Below are 24,995 nucleotides of genomic sequence, written 5' to 3'. Positions count from 1 at the left end.
ATAGGAAGGTGTGTTATTATGTGTTTAATAGTCACTTAAGACTCACTTAAAGGTTTTATACAGCGTGCTCTTTAATAGTGCACAGCTATTTCTGGAGAGGTTCTGTTCTATTTTTAACTTTTTTTAAAAAAAGATGAAATTTTAAAGATATTGGTAGTACCTCTGAATATTTACGTTGGAAGGGATTTCAGGAACAGAATTAGTCCTATTCCTCTGCTCCAAGCAGGGCTGATCTCACCATGACAGCATGATGCTTGTAGCCTTTTGCAGTCATGTCCTAGTATCTGAGTTGCGAGGTTTCACAGCCTGTTCAGTGTCTCTCAGTGGAGTTACAGTAAGGTGTGCTCAGTGGAGCCACTCAGTTCAGCTCCCAGGCAGCCTCTGGAAAGGCTCACTTGAGATTCTAGGGCTATGACCAGTGATTGTGGATCTGCTAGTCTGTTTCTGAACACCTTTTTCAGTTCGCTTGGCTTTCCTGTATTGATCCTCTGTTTTAGGGCAGAGGAAAGTAAATGTTCAGTATGGTTCCATAGCAAGAAAGAACAGTGTGGGGTTTAACTTAATAAAGGTCAGGAGAGGGAGATATGGGAAGACTGCAAGACAAAACCAATCATAAACTTGCTTTCTGCTCACTTGATCAAGTTTCTTCTGCACCTACTTCATCATCACCCTTTCTGTCACTAATGCAGTGTCTCCTTCCCTGAATAGTTTGACTTAATTAGCTCTTAATTAGCCCAGGCTAGAGGAAATCCTAGTTCTAAGGAACATCAAAATGTATACAACTTGTATTTTCTTCACTTGTTTTATTTCATTTCGGAACTACCCATTGCCTTTCCAGACTCAGAAAACGTAGATTATCCTGCCCAGTGGGTTTCTCTGGTTCTGCCCAGCAGATGTATGCAATTAGAAGAAAATGCAGATAAATGAGATCATGTGAGATGTATGCAACTAAATGAGATGTATGCAATTAGATGAAAATGCAGATAAATGAGATCATATGAGAAGGCTGGGAGAAAAGTTCCCTTCACTGAGCCAAGTCCTGTGATTAACTATGAGCCTGAGAATCTCTTCCACGCTGTGGTTAGAAGGAAACAATGAAATACAGGAATAGGTGATGTGAGAACAGTCACTGGTGCAGCTATAAACTTGCACGGGGGAGGACTAGCCTGGGTAACTTAAAAGTCATTTTTACTCTTGGGCTAGATTCTAATTTTGGTTATGCTGGGGAAAATTAGGCATAACTTCACTGACATCAAAGGCTTTGGTCAAGATGATCTAGCTTCATGCTCTTGAAACTGAGATCAGAACCACTACATTTTCTAGGCAAGCTCTCACCCAGATGAATGGGTGGAGGAAGGTTAAGCCTATGATTTTATTCTTTCCAGTGAGCCTTTGTACAACTCTGTATTCACAGCTGGCTTTGTCTTTCAAAGGGCTATTTATTTGGCATCTGAACTGGCAATTGTCTGGCCACAGCTATTCAACTGTCCTGTTCTGATGGGATGGGTTAGGGGTAGGCAAGCTTGCAAAGTAAAAATGCAGAGAGGTATGAAGTGTTTCTTGTGATACTGCAAGAAATCTGTATTGGATTCTAGGGGCTGAGGTTCAGGCTATTATAAAAATGAACCTTGTTATTAGCCTGTACCAATTTTCTTCTTGCATTTTAATTTTAGTGGGTCGCATGCAGAGTAGAAATCAAAATCTCAAAGTAAATGCCTGTGAACTTATTTTGAATAAACTCAAGCATTTTTCTTTATGGTAAAACATAGGGATCAGGCTACTGCTGAGATGCAGATCCAACTTCAGGTTGTTGTGTTGAGCTACATGTTATTCTTAAACTGGAAGCTTATATGTGCACTAAGGATGCCTTTTCTCAAATTAACCTGCACAGTTCTGATTTCTGGTGTGTTTGTTCATAGCTGTATCGCATCTTGTAGCCAGAAGTGAAAAACTAAGTGTCTTGACTCAAGGAAAAACCAGTATGACTGCAAGTTCTATCTATGTGCACTTTAATGATCCTGTACCACACAACTTTCTTGGGTCTCTCAAAGTCTGCATGACTGCTGTGAGGAACTGTGCTAAAACTTTCAGGTGCTTCCTCATAGGAGTAATCCCCTCTGATGTGTCTTAATCTGTATTACTTTAGAATCAGGGAATTGATTTAGCAACATGCTACATACACAGAAATCCAGCTGCTGGCTTTTCTGGTTTTGTGTCTTTGAGGAAAAAGATAATTATTTCCAGTCATGTTCAAAAGCCAATGAAAGTTAAAGTTGCTGGTGTGGGTGTTTACTGTGTTCCTGTACAATGTTAGGGTAAGGGACTCCTCTGAAAATGGTGAGTAAATTAAAACAATACCCTCCTGAAAAGATTTACACCCCGTGACTGAAGGTCGAATGTGTTAGATATTGTTAGCCACTAGGTGGCAATGAGATGTGGCATTGTTGCTGGAGGCAAACGAGGACCATCTGCAGTAATATTGGGAACTGGATGCGAGAAGCCATATTCCGATTAAGTGTCCAGCATCATGCCCTGGGGCTTCTGACAGACCTCAGCTTACTGACAGTGACTGCAGTTTCATTTAAGGCCCAGGGGGTATGAATCGATTTTCATTCCCTTGGTTGTCTTTTGTCATTTGCCACTTAGCAATGTCATCTGTAGTATATTTTAACATTCTCCGTGTCCTTTGGCAAGCAACCATGTTCTTTCAGCAGCGAGCCTGATAATCTGCTGAAGTGATGATGGCTTTTTAAAGAAAATACCAGTTATCTGTTGTGCTGAGCTGGAAATCTGTTCAGGTTGATGAATGCTGCTTCTAGCTATAAGAAATATGAGCATGTGGGGTACTCTGCATAACCTAGCAAAGAGGTGGTGATAACTGAAGAATGAGTTCAGAGAGAAATATTTTTTTCTGGTCTATCCTGTTGTTGTAACTTTTACAAAGAAAAGGGGTAAAAATATTCTACCAGGATTTTTTTTTCCTGTTGAAGCAAGAAGATAAGCCTCAAGAACACCAGCAGGGCTCAGCAGTAATTGAGCTGTTGTCAAAACAACTCCCAAGTTGCAGTAAGGTAGGCGTTAGGAAATCTTCATTTTAATGGATGGTCTGGGAACCATTTACCTGTGTGTGGTAGTGCATTGCTATGTAGGTATCGCACTTAAACCAATGCACTTTCGTTAGTAGAATACTGTATCAATAAGGCTTCATAGGCATTTCCTTTGCATCTAAGAAGCAGCTGCTTCTGAAGCAGCCTCAGGTTGTGTTCTTCATTTCATTCACCAATTCTAGTTCCTGATGGGGCAATCTGAGTCAACAGAATTGGCAAACATGTTCTGCACAAGGTATAGTGTTTGGTAGCATGTGCTGTCAGTGCTTGTTACAAAAGTTACACTAAAAAGGAAGTTGCTGTAGTGAAGTCAAATGCTGCAGATGCAAAGCAGCAGTGTTGTAGATGTTCATGCAAATTTAACTTCTTCCATGTCCATTATGATATTGGTCTCTAGTTACATGATTAGCCCTGTAGTTTTCTCTCATCTTCTGCTTATTTCTTTCTGCAGGAAATAAGTGTATTTGGCTAAAGCACTGACTAAACCGCCTTGAGAGAATGACACTTTTATGAACATAACTTCTTGTATGCTCAGGTTCAGTTCCAATTATCATTTTGTGTGTACATACAATAAAAAATATGCTTTCTTTGGTAAAGAGATGTGATCGTAAAAGGTTAAGATGAGAAAACCCCACACAAAGTTTTAAAAGGGCAGGGAGTTAAAAGCCAGAAAAAGGACATGGTAACAATGAAAAGATTTTATTTCATATAGTAAGCATCAGCCTCAGCATGTGCATTGCCTAGCCAAGGTAAACCACACAATGTTACCGTATAAACAGAGAATCATGAAATGTATGATTCTTTTAATCTTGAGGTGGCATCAGTGCAGTTTTGTAATTAGCTTTATTATGGATAGGAGAACCTAATGTTGTTCCAGTTCCTGAAGAGGTATGGTAACTTCTAATGTTGGAAAATAGACAATTCTAGTTTCACATGCATGCTTAAAATTCAGCTGTCAGATGTATTTAAGGAGAACAGCAGTTTTAATAATGCATCTGGATCTCATTGAAGACCTGGTTTTTGTTTTTGTGTTTCTTAATTTATTACTATCCTTTCCAGCTGGGCTGATAGAGGCACAAAGAGGTCAAGGTGTTACTCAAAGTCACAAAGCAAATTTGTATCTCAATTTAAATTTGAAAGAATTATTTTGCCTTAAACATTAAAGGTAGGAGCTTCCAATATTCCTTGGTAGTATTTTGGCTTATCACTTGACGTTTAACTTGTAAAATGTACTAACAGTCCTCATTTTGGAAACAATTTTTTAGATGGTATAAGAGGCTTTATTTTTTCAGCTTTGTTTTGGTCCACTGATAGCTGTTTTGTGGAAATAGTTGTTATCCATTTTCTTATTCAAGAGCCCATGGGGGTGCATGTGTCTGATTTGATAAGACTTCTGTTAGTATGCAGCACTGCTTATGTGTATCTACCGTATCAGCACACGCTGATGCCCCATTTCAATACAGATGTCCCTGTGCCGGAAACAAAAAGTAAAAAAACAGACCTGGAGCTACACTGTAAAATGTGCGGTATGTTAAAGGTAATAAATAATTGATTCTTAATACAGATAGAGAAATAGTGGAACATGCCAGCTATTGACTGTGCCATGTTGTTTGTCCTAGTTATGAATTTTCCTGTGGCTGTTCATCCTCTTGGTATCCATTTTCCAATTATTTCTGACTGATGCTTTTGCTTTCAAAACAAAGCCAAGAGCTGCAGTTACATACAGCAGGCAACAATCGGAACATGTATTCCTCCCTCACAGGACCATTTACATCTTTAACGAGTTTGTTGTCCTCCCACTCTGTTAAACTGTGCCAAAATGCAGAATGTAATTGAGAAATAATGTATTAGTCCTCTTGTAAGGAAATAAGGGAATCCAAAAGGAAATTCCGCTTGTCAGCCTCTTCAATTCTGTTAAGGCAAACTATATTTTTGGTTGTGTGCTTGAAGGAGAAAAGCCAACCCTAGCCATTAAGTCGAAAGTGGGTGTGATCGTGGCTGTACTGTCTGTTTACCACTGAGGTGAGTTCTGACATCTGTAGGTCATAACTCTTAGACTACTGCATAACCCAGCCAAATAATTTCAATGGGCATGAAGTGGAAAGACAAGAAACTTATCCTAGGGTCTAATCTGAATGTAGTACATAGTTTTATAAGAGATATGACAAGGGCTTTTGAGACCGTAAATATAAACAAATGAAGAAGCAGCCATTTGGGTCTCAGATCTTTAGATTTATATTCATGCTCACAGATCTAATTACTACTAGTGAACTGGAAAGATCCCTCTTGGCTCAATTCTTCTTTAACACACTGCTGATCACAGCTATATAAGCCAGGAAGTGAAAAAAACAGAAAAAGCTTGGCAAACTTCAAGCACTGTTTGGGCCAACTTCTTTTTTTGTTCATGATGTATGCAGAAAAAAAGACATGGGCAATTCCAATTTACTTTGTATCACATAAATGAGATCAGGACATCTCTGTGACTTTTGTGGAACAAAGTATTTCCTAATGCAAGTTACACAGCCATGTGCATGTTTTATTGGAGGAGCCACTCTTCTAGCTGGCATCGTTGGAGTACTTTCTGCTCCCTTTCCTCCTACCTTACCTTTGAACTGCTCCTGTGCTCAATTGATGTGGAGGTAGAAACATAAACCTGTAGGAGCACAAAGGAGCCTTCTGAGGGCTGTGGATTTTATCCACTGAGTTGGTGACAAACCCTGAAAGATAGATAGTGCCTTATTGTAAAAGTGACATGTAACCTGTTGTTCTCCTATGTGCAGTTGCAAGTGTGATGGTTCCTCCTCAAATTCCTGTCTTTATTCAGAGGTGTATATGCAGCTCTGAAAGCATTGCAATGTAATCCCTTTTGCCTGTACATCTTTGCTCCGTTGACTAAAATTCTCATGTCCTAACAAAGATTGACATTTCTTGCTCACCTGGCAATACTTAAAACATTGTCAGGATTTGAAACTCTCCAAATTGTTGGACAGCCATCAGTAAATGCATAGGTTCTTGCTTTGGAGAACTCCTTGAACACTGTTGGGATGGTTGTCAACAATTCTACCTGTATCAGCCAAAAAAGCCGTAGACAAATACAAAGATAAGAGCATGTGAACTAGTGTTGGAAAACAGTAAGCTTGGCAAATGAGAGCATGCAGAGCATATTGCTTTATAGAGTGGTGGAATTTGTTGCATTATTCTAGTTTCTGTGTTCTTAAGGTTTTTGTGAAGCTGTGATGGCACTGGAAACAGTTGTGATGGGGAGCTAGAGAGACGCGTTGTTCGTGTGCAGTCCCCAAACTCAGAAAATTTTGAAATATGATTCCTTTTCTTCTGGGAAATTTTTTTGTGTAGATTATGTTCCAACAGAGTTTCTGAGGCAGCCTGCCCATCCAATTTCTCTCATTTCAGGCTTATGAAATAGCAAACTGATAGCATGCATCCATCCTTTTGACACTGTAAAGCATAAGGCAATTGAAAAGTCATTGGGCTGCCACTGGAAGCTGGGTTATGGATTCTAGACAAAAGCATGGAAGCTGTAATTGGTGTGAAAGACTTCTCTTAACCATGGCTTCATATTTGATCTCTTCCCAGTCTTCCCAAAGAACAAGTTATTAACCACTCCTTTGAAAGAAGAAAGGCTTGAGGCAGCATAGTTTGAGATTTGTTTGACCTTTCAGCTCTGCTTTCCTTTGAAATCAGGATTATTTCTGCTGTATGCAATTTAGGTTACACAGGGATTCCAAACATCTGAGACAGTGAGGGAAATGCTAATTTTAGGCTCAGACTTTCAAAGAAGCCTGGCTCCAGTGACTGAGACAAGGAATGAGACTTTTGAGGAACCCCTGTATATTGCCTGGTATGTTTTATCAGAAAGTTTGATAAGTGTTGTCAGAGTAGTTCCTGAAACTACTTGCGTGAAACTCTGAGGGGCTTGAATGGGAAGTGAAATTTTGAAAATCCTAGGTGCCAAGGGCAGGCCTTGCCCTGTGTTGCATGCTGAATGCCTGCCTGCACCAGGAAAATATTTGAAAACTTCAGGAAAAAAGTCAGTATGTGTAAAAGGAGTTAAATGATCCCAAAACCTCAAGACATGGGTTATAGCTATCAACTATATCAACTGTCCAACAGGAAAAGCACATAGCTCTCCCTGGGCCCCAGAGGGTTTGCAAGACTGACCTTTGAGAGGAGCTGACCCAAGATGTCTAGAAGCAAAAGATTCCTGAAGGAGTTGCCTTTGCTTGCCAGAAGAGCAGCTGCAGAGATGTTCCTCTTAAATGAAATGACACCATACCAGAGAAATCCAATAAAACAGAAACCCAACTAACCATACTAGAGAATCGTTAACATTTTGCATGTTCAACCCATTTGTAACCTATAATTACATAACTAATCCATATTTTATACAAGCATGTTGCATCAATTACTACATTTGTATTTGTTGAGCGGTGGAAATGAACTCAACTGTTACGGTGCTTGTTGAAGACTTGGGGCCATTTATGGTATGCTCACAACTCCCGTTGACCTTGGTAACATCTCCTGCAGGAATGAAAATCTGCCTGAAATCACTATATACTATTATGGAAAACATGACAAAATCTACACTATGCAGTTCTGCATGCAGTTGTATCAAAATATCCGAAAGACCAGATGCACATTGGGAACAAAATGCTTGCAACTTGAGACCAACCACACAGATTTGATAGGCATATAATGTCATCCAGTGTATGGAAACAAAAGTCAGGACAGCTGATTAAATCAACAGAAAATACCAAATTTGGTTAGTATCTTTTAGTGGCTGGTAGTTTTACTGATGGCTGGAGTTGTGTGATAATATTCAAATGTAAATATCATTTGTATAATGTAACCTGAGGTTACTGTGATTTTTCCCTCCCTCACCCCATGGTCAGGTGAATTTGGGTTTGATCTTGAGTAACTGAGACAGAAGTACCAAAGTACAGTAAATCCAACATAATACTTTATTACCCCAAAATACACATTCCAAAACACTGGAAGAATGCAGCATTTTTTCTGAATTATTTACTCAAGAAAACAGATGAAAAATAATACTTTTCACATGGCAAGGAAAATACAGGTCAGGAAGCTCATGAATGATTAAATGAGTGTACAGTGTGTACATCTTAATATGCAGTATGCATATAGTTCCATCTTGCTTCTGTATTAGTGTGTGGAGTTAGACGAGGAGATCTCTAAAGGCAAAGCGGTACTTAGTCCAGATCCAAAATCCAAGAGGAAGCTAGCTTGAAAAGTAACTTTACTTGGATTTTCTTTCTATTTTGCATACAAGGTTATAGTATATTGGTATCTCATGTGCATACATGTAATAGTTATCTTTTAAGTGTGATTAATGTTCTGAGGAAGAGGTTTATTATTCGTTTGGAGGCTTAAAGAACTACTTGGAACTCAAGGATCCGGCTCCATCGTGTATACTCAATCCTGGCGCCAGGATAACTTTTTTCCCATGTGTAGGTAAAGACACTGAGGCTTGAGCAGAGCTCTGGTGGTTAGGGGGATGTAGCAGCTCTCGGTGTAGAGCAGGCAAATGACACTGCCTGATTTTTTATTTTTTTTTTCCCCTTCCCAGAGCTGCCAGGCTGTGCCAATGTAATTTGCTCTGGATGAGCTGCTCTTCTCTACTTTCTAATAAATTTGAAAGGATCACTAGCAATGCCAGGTATCTCTCTAACTTAGGGTACATAACTTTTATTGAGTTATCTGTTTTCAACTTGCATTATCTGGTTGTTATTCTTTCAGTCAGAGGCATGTATGAGAGAACATGCCCCTGCCTAGGGAATTTAAATCTGTTGTATAAAGTCTATGGCTAGTGCCAATTATAAGTCCAAAGAATAGCCTTTGTCGTTGGGGTTTTCCTTTGATGTGTATCTAGAGGAAGCATGCAAACCACATTTCTGGTTTATCTGACCTCTCTGCAGTAAGTTCCAATCGGATTTAGTTTTCAATTAACAAAAAAAAAAAAAGTGCAGGGTTTTAAAAGCTATAATTCCAAATTATTTCCAGCACAAACCTCAAGCAGCTGCACTGTGTTCTGGGAAATGCCTTGGAGGCTGAAGGAGGGATCCTTTTCTCCAGGCCATGTAGATGTTTTATAGCTGTGAATATGGCCTTGAGGTTAAAGTAACTCCCTTGGAGAGCCCATCTATGGATGGGTTGGCCAAGCAGTTTTGCGGTTACGAAGCATGACCTGGGTCTGCTCTTCCAAACGCCTGCTGCAGGGGAAGGAATGTGATGATGAGAGATATGCACATCTTCTTCACCTTCTGAGATCCTGCTTTTAGCACTCTGTTGCCTTTCTTTGCATATCCTCGGTGCCTTTTGGAGCCCTACTAACACGTATGGACAAGTTTGGCTAACCCTGAAGCGTGGATGCCTGTGTCTGGGAAGCAGCACGTGCCTGCCTGGATGTGAGGTGCTGAGTGGTCTTATTAGCTGTGTGGGGGAAGCAGAGGAGTCCTGGGCTGGAAACTGCTGATGCAAGTGCCTTGTTTCTGGTAATTCAAGTAGTGTTTATGTACCCTACACTTTCTCAAGAAACTCTGAAAGCCCCGATTCCAATGCCTGCTTTACAATTATCTGACAACTAATTTAATAAAACCTCTGCAATTAACAAGCTGAATTCATGCAGCTTGTGTTCTTGAGGGCCTCATCTGAAGGTTATGCAATTACTAACGGGCAGAACTTGCAGATGTTGCACTGATTCATGAAGCTCTGCTTTAATGTTAAAAAGATAAAAATAAAAAATTACCCTCACCATGTTGTTTCTGCTTTGCTATTTCTAAGCTATGCAAATCCAGGAAGCTGCCTGTTGCACGTGATGATAAATCGCTGGTTGGGGTAAGATATCCAACAAGCAACCAAAAAATAATAAAATATTAAATGCATTTTCATATTGTATGCATTCTGTTTACACATTATTCATCAGAGACTCTGAATCTGGTTCAGAATAATAAATGTGGAAGGGGCCAGTTCTTTTCTCAGTAACGAGTAGGTACAGCAGAAAGTATTTGGCCTATAGCTCTTCCCTTGAGGAGCTCTGCCTTAAAAAGATATGAAGAAAATGTCAACAAACTCACAAGATTTGACCTGTGCTCGTATCATTTGATGTGAGAAGTGCAGAGGAGAAAGTTAAGGCAGGAACTGAATAAGAGGGAGAAGGAAAGTAGGGTGCCAAGTGCATCCATAAAAATTAGAATTTTCTAATTTGTGAGTAAGAACAGCAGGTTTTATTAGTGGCTTATAAACAGCACTGAAACCTGGAAGTGACAATGAACTGCAGCCCACGGCTTAAGTCCATGATAGAAGGTTATAATTCATATGCCATCTAGAAGTGGAAATCTTGTTGAAAGCTACTCTTAAAATTAGTTCATCACTTGGTGCTGAATACTCTTCTGTCAGAATGTGTCTCAAGGAACAGCAATAGGAGTGAGGGGCAACAATTTTAAGAGTAAGAAATGATAAATTCTGTGAGGGGAGGAGGGTGACTTTATTGTCATCCTTTGACTCATCAATATTATTCTGAATTTAAGAGTTTGTTAGATCCAGAAAGTCTGGGTGCTCAATGGCAATAAAGGAACTGTATTTGGCTAAGAAGAAGGGATAGGTGGATAGCGAAGGAAGAACTACTAGATGTTTTTATGGCAGAAACCCAAGCCAACCAAACAGATGCTATTTAGTAAGGAGAGGCAAATGAAGTTTGGAGACATAACTGCAAAAGTTGTTCTTCTCCTGGAAAAAAACCACAATCCTCATCTTTATCTGTTTGTGGACTTGTGTGCTTTTTCAGTGCTTCAAAGAGAATGGAGAACCATGGAAGCCAAACAGGATGGTGTGTCAGCAAACAAGGCATGCTACAACAAATGTATAAATGAACTGAGCAGCGTAACAAGTAATAAGTATATTTTACTGCCTGGCTTGCCTTAGACTTGTGGCCTAAACTGCAGGGAATGTGCATTTTGACAGCATGCAGTTTCCTGTTTCTTCCTGAGTGAGACTGGTGATCTGGTTAGACTTTGCCACCTACCACAGAAAAAAGTCCTGCCACAGACTTTCCTACAAAACTTGTTCTGAATACCTGGCAGGAAATTGAAAATGGGAGAAAAACCTAAACATGAAGTATTAAAGATGGCGTGGTTGAATCTATCAACTGATCTGACCTATAAGAAAAGATGCAGAAACTTGGTTTATTTAGGCTAGCAAAACAGAAGACAGGTAATGTCATAATATTACATAATCTCTTCTCACTGGCATTTACCTTCTTTAATTTAAGCGAAGTGATAACACGACACACAGACAAAATCATGCTGACTGAAAGCCATTTTAGACTTCAAAGTAGAAGGAGCTCTTAATTTTTTAAACAGGGATGGCCAGGAGCAAGTGGGGGTTTTTTGTTTGATGGTTGTATGGTTGGTTTTTGGTTTTTTGGTGTTTTTTTTTTTCATTTGACTTGAGGATGGCAAAAAAGCAGGCCACTTCTGTGGTGGAGTTTGAGCTCTTTGAGAGACTAGATGAGATGGTTGCTGTTATACAAGAGATCAGGCTTAAAACCTCAAGAACTCACCTCTTATCTAGGTTTTCTGTTCCCAGAGAAGATTTGGCAGGACTGTATTCTACTCCTGTCTGTGCATCATCAGAAACAGTAATTTAGTTCACAGTAATTACCACTGTATAATTGCTTAAATCAAAGGGGGTGTTAGGGGTCTACCTTTAAAGTGTCCTAGAACCTGTTGCAGTTCATGGGAACTGGGATTAATAATAAATTAAACAGAGAGCCTAAAATAGCCTTCCAGAAACTTAGCCCCAGGAATTGTCTGAAGTGAATTGGTTTTATTTGGTATCTAACACGGAGAAAATGCATACACAAGTGGCAGCAGTAATTAAACTTTCCAGAGTGATTACAAGTAAAACTGAAATCGTGTAATAAGCTCGGCTGTAAAACACAGCACACCGCTTAAAGAACTATAATGATACATGTCATGGACCCAAAGCAATGCAATGTGGATGTTAATTATTTGAGCAGTTAAGTTTTGTAATTAAAATCAGACTTCTCTGATAGCTGTGGCTGTCTCCACATTCCTTTGAAGTGTCTGACCTTGATGAATATTTGCTGAACTAAATGACCATAGCTACAATTGAGACACAAACACGTTTTGGAGTTGTGGAAAGATGAGCTCATGCAGAGTGTGCACCACCCACAGCCTGATCCGTGGGCAGTGATTACTGTAAGCCTAGACAACCAATTTTGTTTCCATGTGCTCTGAAGATACTCTCGGCTTGCACTTACATTCAGAGATGCTTTTGGCAGAATCAGTCCTTAGTTTGCCTACTCTGACTAGACATTTATAGTGGGGCTTTGCAAAGATGTGCTGTCAGCTGAAATTCATAGCGTTAGTCACATTGTTGATTCAGCTAGTCGTTCTGAAGTCTGGGCTATGTCTCCTATCCAGTTTCTTCCTTACATATTCTTTTCTTTGAATTATTGCTGGTCTAGCACTGTAATAAAATAATTCTGTGTACATATAGCATATTTTATAGTAACATATGTATTTGCTTATTTTGCCAAAGACCTTCAGGAATAATTTTTAAGAATGCTGTACTTACTGAAGTTGTACTTGCCTCTGAAAACGCTGGGACTTTCCAAACAGACCATTCATTTCTATGAGGTTAAGGTACTATAGGATTATTCCTTTAGGATGGGAAAGATGTAAGAGAAACCTTAATCATTTCAGTTTAAGCCCAGTTTGAAATGAGACTCCCTACTACACCTGATCCATACTGTTGGTGTTCATAGAATAAAAAGTATTAAAATCAGAGCTATAAGGAACTCAAAGTCAATTAAACCATTCCCAAGGATTTATTCATAGCATTTATTTGGGAACCCTGACATTATTAAACCTATAAGGATCTATTGTGAGAATTGCAACTTCAGTTGTGCCTAAAACCAGACCTAAGAGACATTCTTTACAAACTTAAAGCCTTGAAGCAATTTGATTTCTTTGGAGTTGGGAAGGCGTAATTCTGTTTGGGATTCTGTCTGGTTTGTTTGGGTTTTTTTTAAGAGGTCATCTCAAACTAGTTTTCCACTTAAATTTGACAAGAAAATGCCAAAAAAAGCGCAGCATATTAAAAATACTATTCTGTTTAGTATTTTATTCTGCATTAATTTGTATTATATTCTGTTTTATATGGTACATGATAAAGTATAATCTGCTCAAAGTAATTCAGTTGCAGAAATCATGGTCTGAAGTGGTAAGCTAGGTGTTTCTGATAAATTGAAATTGGCTGATTTGGAGAAGTGATATCTGGTATCATTTTTTTATTCTCCTGAAGGAAAACTAGCGTGTCTCTCTTGACATGCATTCTTGCTATCTGCTGATCTTGGCATTTAAGAATGCTGCAGAACAGGACAGGACAGAGTTAAGAGAATTTGGATGAGTAAATTCTCTGATGGCTCTTTAGGAAGTTATAATCTGTAAAAGAACTTCAGTTGCAAGGAATCTCTTGTACTTAGAAGGCAAAAAGGGAAAAGTAAAAGCCCTTATTGCACACAGCTTGCTATCTCACACACACGCATGCACACGTGCAGACACACACACCACCACCACCCCCCTCCACAAACACATCCCCCATATGTAGCCAGGTTTGAAGGAAGAAGTTAAATGGTAACTGGTTTTTTTCCATGGTGGTGCAAGAATTTTGTGAACAGCTGCTGACTGATTCTGTCTGTGCAATTGGACTGATGGCTCTCTGAGTATTTGTTCAGGGCTGCCAAGTTATGAAATGTTTGATATACAAGCTGAGTGTGAATAAAGGTTTTATTACATTGAACAAGACATCTCTGCTCAAAATTCCCTTGCTTACATTTGCCTGGCTACTAATGACCTGTTAGTTAAATGTTGATATAAAAATGTCAGATGGACTAAAACAGATCAAATAATATTTCTTCTTAGGTCTGCTTTTTAAATGTTTTATGGTTAATATCACTGGGTTTCCCTCCTCTTCTGATGCGTATTTACTGGTTGTTACACAGTCACCTTTTTAAATACAAGGTAAACCCACAAATCATCTGGCTGCTTTTATTGTAATCTGTATGAACAGAGTTGTCTCTGCTTTCATAGATGAAGGAATAGTTTCTAAACAGGGTGTGTGCAGAACTTTTAAAGTTTTTTCTTTATATTTAAAATGATAACTCTGAAAAATAGCAAGCTTTCCAGGGTCTAATATCTTTCAAATATGCTAAGAAAAGCTTGAATTAATCCTCTTTAGGTCTGTCTCAAGTCTTGAAATACTAATGTTGCCGTATTTTTAAAATTCCAGATTATACCTGTACTTTCACCTGTCTTTCATTTTTGTACAGAAAGAATTATCATTTAATGTGATAATGATTAAAGACTGATGTGATCAGTTTCTTAGTTTTCTTACATTCTTTTTCTCTTCTTTCAATATGTTTCTGTAAGTGAGGACAAATAGGAAAGGCAAAATGAAGACTTCGGCATTTCAGAAAATTGATCTGTTTAAGTACAGTGATGGAGAAAAAGTTACAATATTTTGTTAAATGATTTTATAATTTTCAACAAGATCTAGTTACTAATACTTAATCGTGATATTAATTATATAGCATTTCAGAAATAATAACTAATGCAAGAAATTACAGAGTAAATGCAAAGATTGCTTTCAAAAGGGATGCTTCAATCATGCTATTGTGGTGCTGCAGTACAAGTCTGATCCGAACAAATGCCCTTATGTCTGTAGAAGGATTTTGGAAAAAATGCTTCTGGAAGCAAATGGCACTAGACGATAGTAAAATCATGAATGATGCCCAGCCGAATTTACTTAAATTCATAGAGCTATATTTCATGTAGCTGCCATGCTATAGCCAAATGGTATTTAAAGAACTCCAGTAACCTTTATGCATAGAAGTAGTTTTGCAGTTACCCAAAGCATATAGATATAGACTCTTTTGTGCTCTTCACACGTGAGAAAACTAATAATGTGTGAACCACTCTTATTGTTGATCTAAAAGGCTTCAGAGAATTAGTACCTGAGCCTTGCTGGCTCCTAGGCAGTCATGCTGAACAAGTAAAGCATTACAAGCAGCATTGTATTTTGTTCTTGTCAGCTAAGGTTTCCAAGTGTTGTAAAATTCTTTTGTGTTTCTGATCCTTCTCATAATATTGTTGTATGATACTATAACTGTACAAGAGTTCAGCACCCTATGAGCTGACATCTGGAAACTATTAAAGCTCTTCATAGAGCATAGGGTGGCACAGGAACAGCTGATGCATTGGTAAAGATCAAAACCTTTCAGTTGTGCCCTGGTAGGGTAAGTGATTGCCAGGTTAAGGCTGGTAATCTCTCTGGGTGTTTCAGACAGACTTCTGGTATATGTACAGCATGATACAGGGCTGCATGTATAGTATGGCTGGATGCCTAAATGATCCATGTGAAAAGAATATGGAACATTGCTGTTGTGGTTTTGTTACAATCAGTTAGTGACAGTCCAGTCTGTGAAAAGTGACAGCTACTTCTCTGTGGTGAAATTTCACCTCTGAAACAAACAATTTTGAGTCCAATTGTGTGCCTTGCATTTGATTTGTACATGTGCACAGTGGCTCTGTGGTACACAGCATGAATCATAGGTAGGTTGTCTTGTCACATGTGGCATGAATTGTACAGTAGTATATTCCATGTTGTTGTGATTCAAACTTAAGGAGCTCACTTACAGGGCAACCTAATTTTTCCTCTTTCCTTTCTTCTTTTGTACTGGTAGCTTAAATTCATTGTGCAGTTTGAGTCCAAAACCAGGTATTTTAAACACACACATTGTGAGAAGATTTATGCAAGGCAGTTTGTAGATCATTACATATTTTCTACAGAAATTAGGAAAGCTTATTGTAAAAGTCAAGATGAACTGTAGCTTTTCATTACTACTTTTTCTGGACTCTTACTTTGTTTTATTAATATCATAACTCGCAACCCTCATCAAGCTCCCTCAATTCTCATGATTCTAGTTAGAGGCTGAAAGCACATGTTCTAAGAATGACAGAAGACAGAATTTATTGCTGTTAGAAAAACTGTTTTTAGGCAGATGTTCAGTTCAGTTTGGTACTGGTAAAATGATTCATAAGTTTAAAAAATGGCTCCTGAAATTTTATGTAGATCATCCCTATAAAAATAAGTGAACTAAAAAAGGATAAACAGGATTGCAGATAATAAATAATATTGTTAGGTGGCTTTCTAAGAGCGTCAGATAATTGTTAATATGTCTGAAGTCTGTGTTGAGTAAGGAGAAAGATTGTACATAAAATAGTGGTATGAAAGATTTGAAAACATGTTCAGTGTTGTTGGGTACATGCATATATATATATATGTATATCCCTATATGTATCCTGATAGAGTTAATGGATCAAGTCTTGCAGAGAGCTGCATGTAGGCAGATTCTAATATTTGTCATGCCAAAGTTGGTACTTGGGCTGGATGAAACCAATTCCAGGGCCCACATAAGTAATTTTAAGAACTAGGTTTTGCATCTCTCTTACGATGATGCCATGGCCACAGAAAATACGGAAATTATCAGAAATCTTTATTAAAAATGCTTCTTATTTTTAGTCTGAAATAGCTGCTGGTGTATATATTATCCCTGCTTGTAGAGGGAAGACCAAATTGCACCAGAACATTGCTGAATATATCTGAAGTCTTTCATTCTCTTTTTGCCCTGGAAGCCTGTGCTAGTTTATCCAAGCCTCAGGTACAGAAATTAATGTCATGCTAGACCTTTACAGAAATCTTGTGGGTTACTGCTTAGGGACAGTCTCCTTAACTGTGTAGAATTCATGTAATTTTGATGGTACCATTTAACTGTTCACTGAAATGTTAGCATGAGTCGTCCGTCTGCTTAAAACCACTTTTGGGCTGTGCTCATACCCTTATTTAGGTTCCAGCTCTGTTCCCTGGAGCAAAAGACTTTGCTCTGGTTTGTCCATCTTTGCTCCAGTAAAGGAGGAGGTTAACAGCAACTTGTTGGTGTTGGCATGCAACAGTGCTGCTTGGGCTTTCTCTCACCTCTCCTTTCAAGGAGAAAATGCTGAGGCTTTTGGTTATAGAGCCGTAATCTAAACACAAGCATGTAGTTCTAAGTGAAAAGATGAAATAATGAAATGGCTAAGAGACAGGATTGGACTGTAAATAAGAGGTAATGAAATAGTAAAAACTTGGGGGAAAGGTAGGATGCAAGTGAAGCCTGGAGATCAAAGTGACCCACTAGCAGAGCAGATGGACATAAAACTAAATGAGTACTGGCATGCGGAAAGTTTAAGGGAAGTCTGAAATTGGAAAGCCAAATCCCAAATCGCCCTGGACAGAACCAGACTGTTGCTGACCCTTAGTAGCATTTCCTGCTAAAGAAAAAAACACAAGAATAGGGTCGCTCTTATAATGGTCACTAACACTATTCCATAAAAATGGAACAAACATAGAATAAACAATTTTTTGCTAAGGCTTTACTTGATCTCAAGGTAGAGACTTGCAAACCATTTATTTACTGCTGGTCCCATACTGCTGTTTTTAAATTGTTATATGCAATGATGCCAGCTCTCAAACTGGCCTTTGAAATTGTCTCGATGAGCTGCAGGCTAAATGCCTTCAGGTGAGAAATCGCCGTTTGGCAGTAGTGGCTTGGTTAAAGACTCTTAGTGGAGCCATTGGCCTCGCAGAGGGAAGAGCTTGGCAGCCTTCCTCCCAGTTCTGCTGTGGGTGCTGCTAAGACCTGGCCTTGGCTTAGAGAGTAGGGCTGTGGCAGTGAGGCATGGATGTGCTGTCTCAGCCTGGTGAGTAAAGCTGGAGGGGCACAACTTGTGTTTGGGTGTGAGCAGGCAGTGTGTGGAAGAGGAGGGACTAAGAGAGACTGTGCTGCAGGAGCAACTGAAGTGAGAACAGGTGCTGCTGTTCCCAGTACTGATGGTGGTACCTACCACTGCTACCTAAACTAATGCTGGTTGAAAAGCTTCTAGCACACAAAAGCCGGCATTACTTCCTTCAATATTCCCTGCTCTTTGTACTTCTCTATGTGATGAACACCAGATGTAGCAATGGGACTGTGAGTGAATTTGTGATGCAGCATGACATCTAGGTAGTAAGTAGCACTAGTCTGTAGGTACGTACCCTGTCCTGCATGTATCCTGTACCTGTGCATGAAGAAAGGGCAAAGACATCGTGTTGTTTCTGCCTCCCATCTCTAATGGTTTACACAAGCAAACTAAGTTTGGGACTGCTCAACACTGGATTTATTCCTCTGAAATACAACAATATAAAAAAAGATTTTTTTTCTTGCCTGACAGACCTGCCTACTTAGATGTGGCATCACATCTATTTAGTGATAAACACATTTATTTTGTTCTACTAGCCCTGCAAAGCAAGGGAGCAAGGAGATAAATTGTATTTTCACTGAATTTCAACCAAATTATATCTATTCGAGTCATTACAAGTCTACATGCCACTGAATTCTTGTTACTGGTGACAGTGTATCAACCAGAACAGATAAAGTTTGATTTTCAGAATCCAGGCTAGAATCTTGCTGAGCCGAAATAAAGAAATACCTTTCAAGTTGTAATTTAAATATCTCTGGCAAACACATAGGGCAACCCTAAAGCACCAAATGTACATATTTATTTTGGAGAATAAGATCGCACTCTTAAGACATTGAAGTTAATATTACCACCCAAATTAAAAGGGCAGTTTGCTTAAGCAACTGGGATTTTGGTAATCAGAGAACACAGGCATACTATCTGCTATAAAAGTAGGCAGGAAGTCTTCATGATCCCTCTCAATTAGGAATAAATTAGTCTCATTTCAAATCTGGAGATAAATTTGACTATGTACTTTTCAGAGGAGCACCTGCCCAAGAAACTGGTGTGTGTTACCTTGAAGTGTAAGCCTATGCAAATAATGCATTTCTAGCTACTGCTCAGAGAGATCAGTTCATTACAATATAAATTACTAATTTCTACATGGAAAAGGGATGGCAAATAAAAGAATTTTATTCCTGTCTTGCAAGCAATTAGCTCAGTTCTTTGGGAAGTAGCTCAATATAGAGTTCATATCTTAATGCTGATCTACTATTGTCTTGGAGTACTGAGGGCTATGCAGACCTGCATGTTGTGGATCTAACAACTGAGGTGAAATCAGGCTTTGACCTAATAGAGAAGAAAACCTAGCAGATACCCATGTTTCCAAGCCAAAGGCTGGCTTCCCTGGAAAGATAAATTAAATGTAATTGATTTCTGCTAGCTTTCCTGCCCAAGAGCTTTAAGCCTTGCACATGGTTTTAGAATGTTTTTACAAGCTGGAAAAATGGGCCAACAGGAACCTCATGCAGTTCAACAAGGGGAAGTGCGGAGTCCTGCACCCGGGGAGGAGCAACCCCAGGCACCGGGACGTGCCGGGGGCCGACCGGCTAGAAAGCAGCTGTGCAGAGAGAGCCCTCGTGGTCCTGGTGGGCACCCAGCGAACACAGTCAACAGTGTGCCCTTGCGCAGGGGACTAACAGCATCCTGGGCTGCGTGGGGAGAGTGTTGCCAGCAGGTCAAGGGAGGTGGTCCTCGCCCATCTGCTGAGCTCTGCTAAGGCCACGCCTGGAATGTGAGGTCTGGTTCTGGGCTCCTCAGTAGAGGACAGATGTGGAGCTGTGGGGGAAGAGCCCTGTGAAGGGCAACTAATGTGATTAAGGGACTGGAGCATCTCTCCTGTGAGTAAAAGCTGAGAGAGCTGGGACTGTTCAGCCTGCAGAAGGGACGGCTCAGGGCAGGTCTCATCAATGTGTACAAATACCTGCAGGGAGGATGCAGAGCGGATGGAGCCAGGCTCTTTTTCTTGGTGCCCAGTGCCAGGACCAGAGGCCGTGGGCACAAACTGAAACACAGGAGGTTTCCCATGAACATCAGGAAACTCTCTCTCTCTCTCCCCCTGCCCTGTAAGGGTGACCAAGCGCTGGGACACATTGCCCAGAGAAGTTGTGGAGTCTCTGTCCTTGAAGATGTTCAGAAGCCATCTATATGTGATCCTGAGCAACTGGCTTTAGGTGGCCCTACTTGAGATGACCTCCTGAGGTTCCTTCAAACATCAGCCATTCTGTGAAGTTACACTAAAATAAAGCTGCTGCATATGTTTTATTTTTAAGAAACAAGTGCTTTTAATGCTTTTCTGCTAGGAAACTACTATTAGAAATACATCTGATTATCAAAGTCTCTTGCAGGATAAACAAGAGCTGATTGGCACTGAATATTAGAGTCCAGAGATGTCATATTTTCCTATTGTTGTGCCAAAGCTATTAAAGTTGCACCTGAAACTAACAACTCTAAACAGGCAGTCTTTGGCTTTACTGTAAGAAAGATAAAGTCCTGTTCTTCAAAGTCTGTTTAGGGATTGCTGGTTTTAATAAAATCTGACTTTGTGCATGTTAAAGAGCAGTTGTGCAGTTATCACCGGTTTGTGCTCTGTATTTCAAATGAAGAAGACAAAAGTAATAGCAATACAGACTTTTTTTTTTTTTTTTAATGCCTGTGGCTATGATTTTTCACTCTTAAGGTTTTAGACCTAAAGGAATGAAGTCTAGGCACATGCTCAGGGAACAAGTGATAAGGATCAAGGAAGATTTTAAGACCTGCAGCTCATGACAAACTACAATGCTTTATAAACAGATTTACAATTAGCTTCTTAGTTATGTTCTGATGAGATTTCTGAGGACTCAAAGAATTCTTGGTGGCTCAGAAAGAGAAGTTAACCTTCCCCTAATATGCCACATGTTCTGTCAGATATGCAGAGGCAATGGAAAACATTTGTCAAAACAGATGGCAGCGCTAGCCCCCTGCCACTGAATACAAATGGTAAGTTCAAGGTCCAGTTAATGGCAGGTGAGCCAAGAAACATTTGGAGATTCAGTTTAACATTGAATATACCCCAAAGAATACACTATTACAATTCCAGGACTTCTTGGCTGTGGCCAAACTCTGAATACTGCAAGAACAGTAATTTCATGGTTTATACTTCCAGCCAGAACAAAGAACTGCTGAGGTGTGTGAAAACTAAGATGTAGCAGTTAACATGGTTTCAAGTTTTTTGAAAAGACATGCTTGACAGCTGGTTCAGTCCAGCAGAATGTTTTTTGCCCAGTGTTTCATGGTAGTCTACTATGCCATTAGACTGCTTTCCATATACTAAAATAAATATTATCTTAAAAGCAATTACGTGTATAGAATATACTAAGAGACTAAATGTGAAAATATCTGGTTTTTCTATTAACAAAATGCTGGCATGTTACACTAAAGGAAGTTTCACAGAACAGTTAGGTAAAGCATGGAAACTATGATCTGTATAGCTGAAGTGTTTGTAATTGCTGGTGGCATGACTACTAAAAGCAAAACAGTTGCAGAGATGTTGTCTTACATGCATCCAATGAAATAGATACTGGGGTAATTTGTGCTTATTACGCTAATGAAAAGAAAAATGCTAAGATTTAAATGATTCACTGTTAAATAAGCAAATGTTACTTGCCAGAGTTTGAAATATGAGCACAGAAAAAGCTCCTACAAAGTGTTTGCAATAGTGACATCAGTGCTTTGTATTGACCCTGAGCAAGATAATGGTTACTTAATCATGTATTATTCTGTAAAGGTAGTTTTTATTGTACAGAATGGATACAGTGCTACTCACTGCAATGCATTAAGTGCAATTATACTACACCATGTCTCTCTCTCGCTTTGTATCCTTTGCCTGTATGTTAGGAATTAGGCATTGAACATCAGAAGTGTAGCGCTGTTGAAAACATAACTAACTACTTAGTCTTATACACTTGTGCCTGTTGTGAGGTTTAGAATGTTCCCAGTCATTCCTGGCTGTGCTCCCTTCTGTCTTCTGCACACTGCAAGGGAGTGTACAGCCACAACTTCAGATCAAGAGGAAGGGCTGACAGTTGTCAGAACGTGCCTGACAGTTGTCAGACTACTCGTATTTGCTTTCCTCAGCTTAACATTAATGACTTTATAAGGATTAGTTAAGGCTACCAGACCTACTCTACTTTTTTCTTCTAAAATTTCTTGAACCTACAGCATAGTCTTTTAAACTGATAAGTGAAAGCCAAGTTATAGTTAACTACATCTTAAGGGAAGCTGCTAAACACCCAGTGTTACTACTTTTTTTTAGAGTTGTAAAGGAGTGTTCGTGTGCGATATACCCTGTGTAACTTGCAAGTGGCTGTGGAATGATGGCAGGCACTTTCTATACCTGTGGTTTCAGGTTGGGCCTCGAGACCATACTTAAAAACCCACTAGTCATATAAAGATGTGAAATTCTTCCTCCTCCAAACCCTTGTGATCTTTATGCAACAGATTTGGCTAGGATGTCACCATTACTTCCCGTAAAGCAGAATTAGGAGATATGTGGGAAAAAAAAGCTGTTTTCTATTAGGAATTAGGCACTGAAGGTCAGTGCAAGACCAATATGCAGATGTTAACACACCTCAGCTGGCAGTAATATTCAACTTTTAAAACACTGTATGCTCCAAATAACAGTAGTAGATACATGCTATGCTAAAGTACATAGAGATGTGGGAGGTAATCTACAATACTACGAATCTTGAGGATTTTCTTGACAGATAACAGCTTGCTGTTGTGGCTATCTCAGGAGATTGGCAGTCACTTGGAAGCAGCACATTTCTATGCGTCTTCTTGACAGTACCTGGGCTTAATTAAGTCTGCTGTTAGCTAAATATCTCTATAGATAAGAATCTATCTTGAAGGAACCTGCTGCAGAAATCCAGATTGGATGGCAAAGAATTATGGTTGCCAAATTTGTTTACATAGTTATATAGGTATTTTTTCTTTTTAGCTGAGAGTTTCACTGTGTAGTTTGACAATAAAAAGTCATTCCTGGACTAAAGCATTTGGAAACAATATAGGAGAATGGAGATGGATGTACAAAACTAGAAAGCAACTACTTCAAATACATCCATCATTTAAAACAGGGAAAAAATATCTATAGGTGAATTGCGTTTTCAGAAGTCTGGCTAAAGAACAAGGTATTTCTTGTTTTTTGTGAATGTGTATGGTACTGTACAAACCAAATGTTATTTTCCCTTAATACATCTCTAATCCTAGGTTCTTCCACTTTAATCTAACAGTGACAATAATACAACATTTGATTTCATGATTTTCTGTGGCTATTAATCCTATGAGCTTAGATCCCTTTGTTAAAACATAATTGAAATTTAGCAACCTGCCTACTTTATCCTTCTAGTCAAATTTGTCCTCATTTGACAATTTTTATATTGTCAAGGACAATGTCCTTTCTAATTTTACCTTATTAAATTTTGTGAGAAAGAACAAAAGTGGTCTGCTGTTTCTTATTACTCAGGGTCAATGGATCAGATAATTCAAGGTGTGATAAAATACCTCAGTGAATTCAGCTGTATGTAGTAAGCATTATTGTTATTAGGCCATGTTAAAGTAGAAGTGCAGTTACTGGTTCTTCTGTAAATGCCATCAATATGCTACGCCTAGCAGGTACCTGTTTTTCCTGTAGAACATGGTTTTGGTTTTGTTTTGCATTTTAAAATGTACCATGTCATTTTAAGTTGCTAAATGGTGTGATTTACTGACTGTTCTTGATAGATTACGTTGGCATCTCATGAGGGTTGCATGCAAGCTTTCTTCCCTTAAAATACAGCCAGTTCTAAGAAAACAGCATTATTCTTGTGAAAACAGCATTTATATATTTCTCTTGCATGTTCCTCCTCAGCATCATCTTACTGGGAACATGTTCAATTTGCCAAAAGATCTTCTGAACTCTGACTGCAAACCATTCTGTAGCCCACATTTCTCATGCAAATACCATATGACCTCAGGCAGGTAGAGAACTTCAGATTCTCTAAGCACATTATCCGCAACCAACTTTACAGTTTTCCGAGTTTGACTGCTGCATATTCAAAGCACTGTTTACTTATTGTACTTGTTATTTAGACTCTATAATTTGTATCTAGGCAGTTTGATTTCAATCTTACCTCAGTATTCACAACCTCATCTTGCTGAGAAGTCTTACCCAGGCTCCTTATCCTGAAAACTCGGGGCTTTTTATTTGTTTGATTAACTTCCATGGCTTGCAAGCAATCCAGCTTTTGTTCAGTCGGTGTTCGGTAGGCTGGTGCATGCCTCTGCACTGCTTGGGCTTTCTTTAATTAACATATGGACTATAATATATTGTTTGTTTTGAATCTGATGTCATGGGAAAAAGTGTTGCTTGAGTCAATATGGAAACTTGCCCAAATACGTTCAAGTTGTTTCTTCCTTGACTGTAGTATCTGCTTGAAACTTTTCACTTGCCTTCTGATGGTTATTCCTGTTCATCCACAGGCTGTTTCCAATCCAAATATAGTGTTACTTGATTGAAAAAAAAAAAATATAATCTCCAAGAAGCGGTTCTCTTTTTAGCACGTTTAACAATCCCAACCAAATCCCTTCTGAAATACCACGGTCCAGTTTGTCATAGAAGGTCACAGGCTTGCTAAGGCTGTCCCTCTGGACATTTCAGCAACTTCTGTGTCTGCACAGCTAGAAAAACTCTGCTGAAATGTGGAATGTTTTTCAGACCCTTTTTCCCCTCCCTCTGAAGCTGCTGTGAGGAAGCAGTGAACTAGGGTACCCTTGTGAAAATCCTATTGACCCACAATTTGGAATGTGCAGCCAGTTCAGGGCTGTGTCCTACATCAGGGTCCTATGCTTGAGGGTTTTTTCCACTGAAGAAGCCTTTCAGATAATATTTGGGAAGGGCTTTAAAAACACAGCCAAAGTGATTTTATTTGCTTGG

At 39.2% G+C, this 24,995-nt stretch overlaps 1 protein-coding gene across 1 annotated transcript in view; it reads right to left on the bottom strand.

The window, feature by feature from the left end:
* PDE5A (phosphodiesterase 5A) overlaps positions 1–24,764 on the bottom strand; it is a 142,718-nt gene extending 117,954 nt beyond the window's left edge. Inside the window, exon 1 of the mRNA XM_040584203.1 lies at positions 24,193–24,764. The gene's annotated coding sequence lies outside the window, so the exon portion shown is untranslated. The remainder of the gene's footprint in view (positions 1–24,192) is intronic.
* Positions 24,765–24,995: the final 231 nt, after the last annotated feature.

The sequence above is a fragment of the Falco naumanni genome, chromosome 1, assembly GCF_017639655.2.
Source record: "Falco naumanni isolate bFalNau1 chromosome 1, bFalNau1.pat, whole genome shotgun sequence".
Taxonomy (NCBI): domain Eukaryota; kingdom Metazoa; phylum Chordata; class Aves; order Falconiformes; family Falconidae; genus Falco; species Falco naumanni.
Note: the sequence above shows the minus strand (reverse complement) of the source record. Positions and strands in the feature narration are given on the sequence as shown.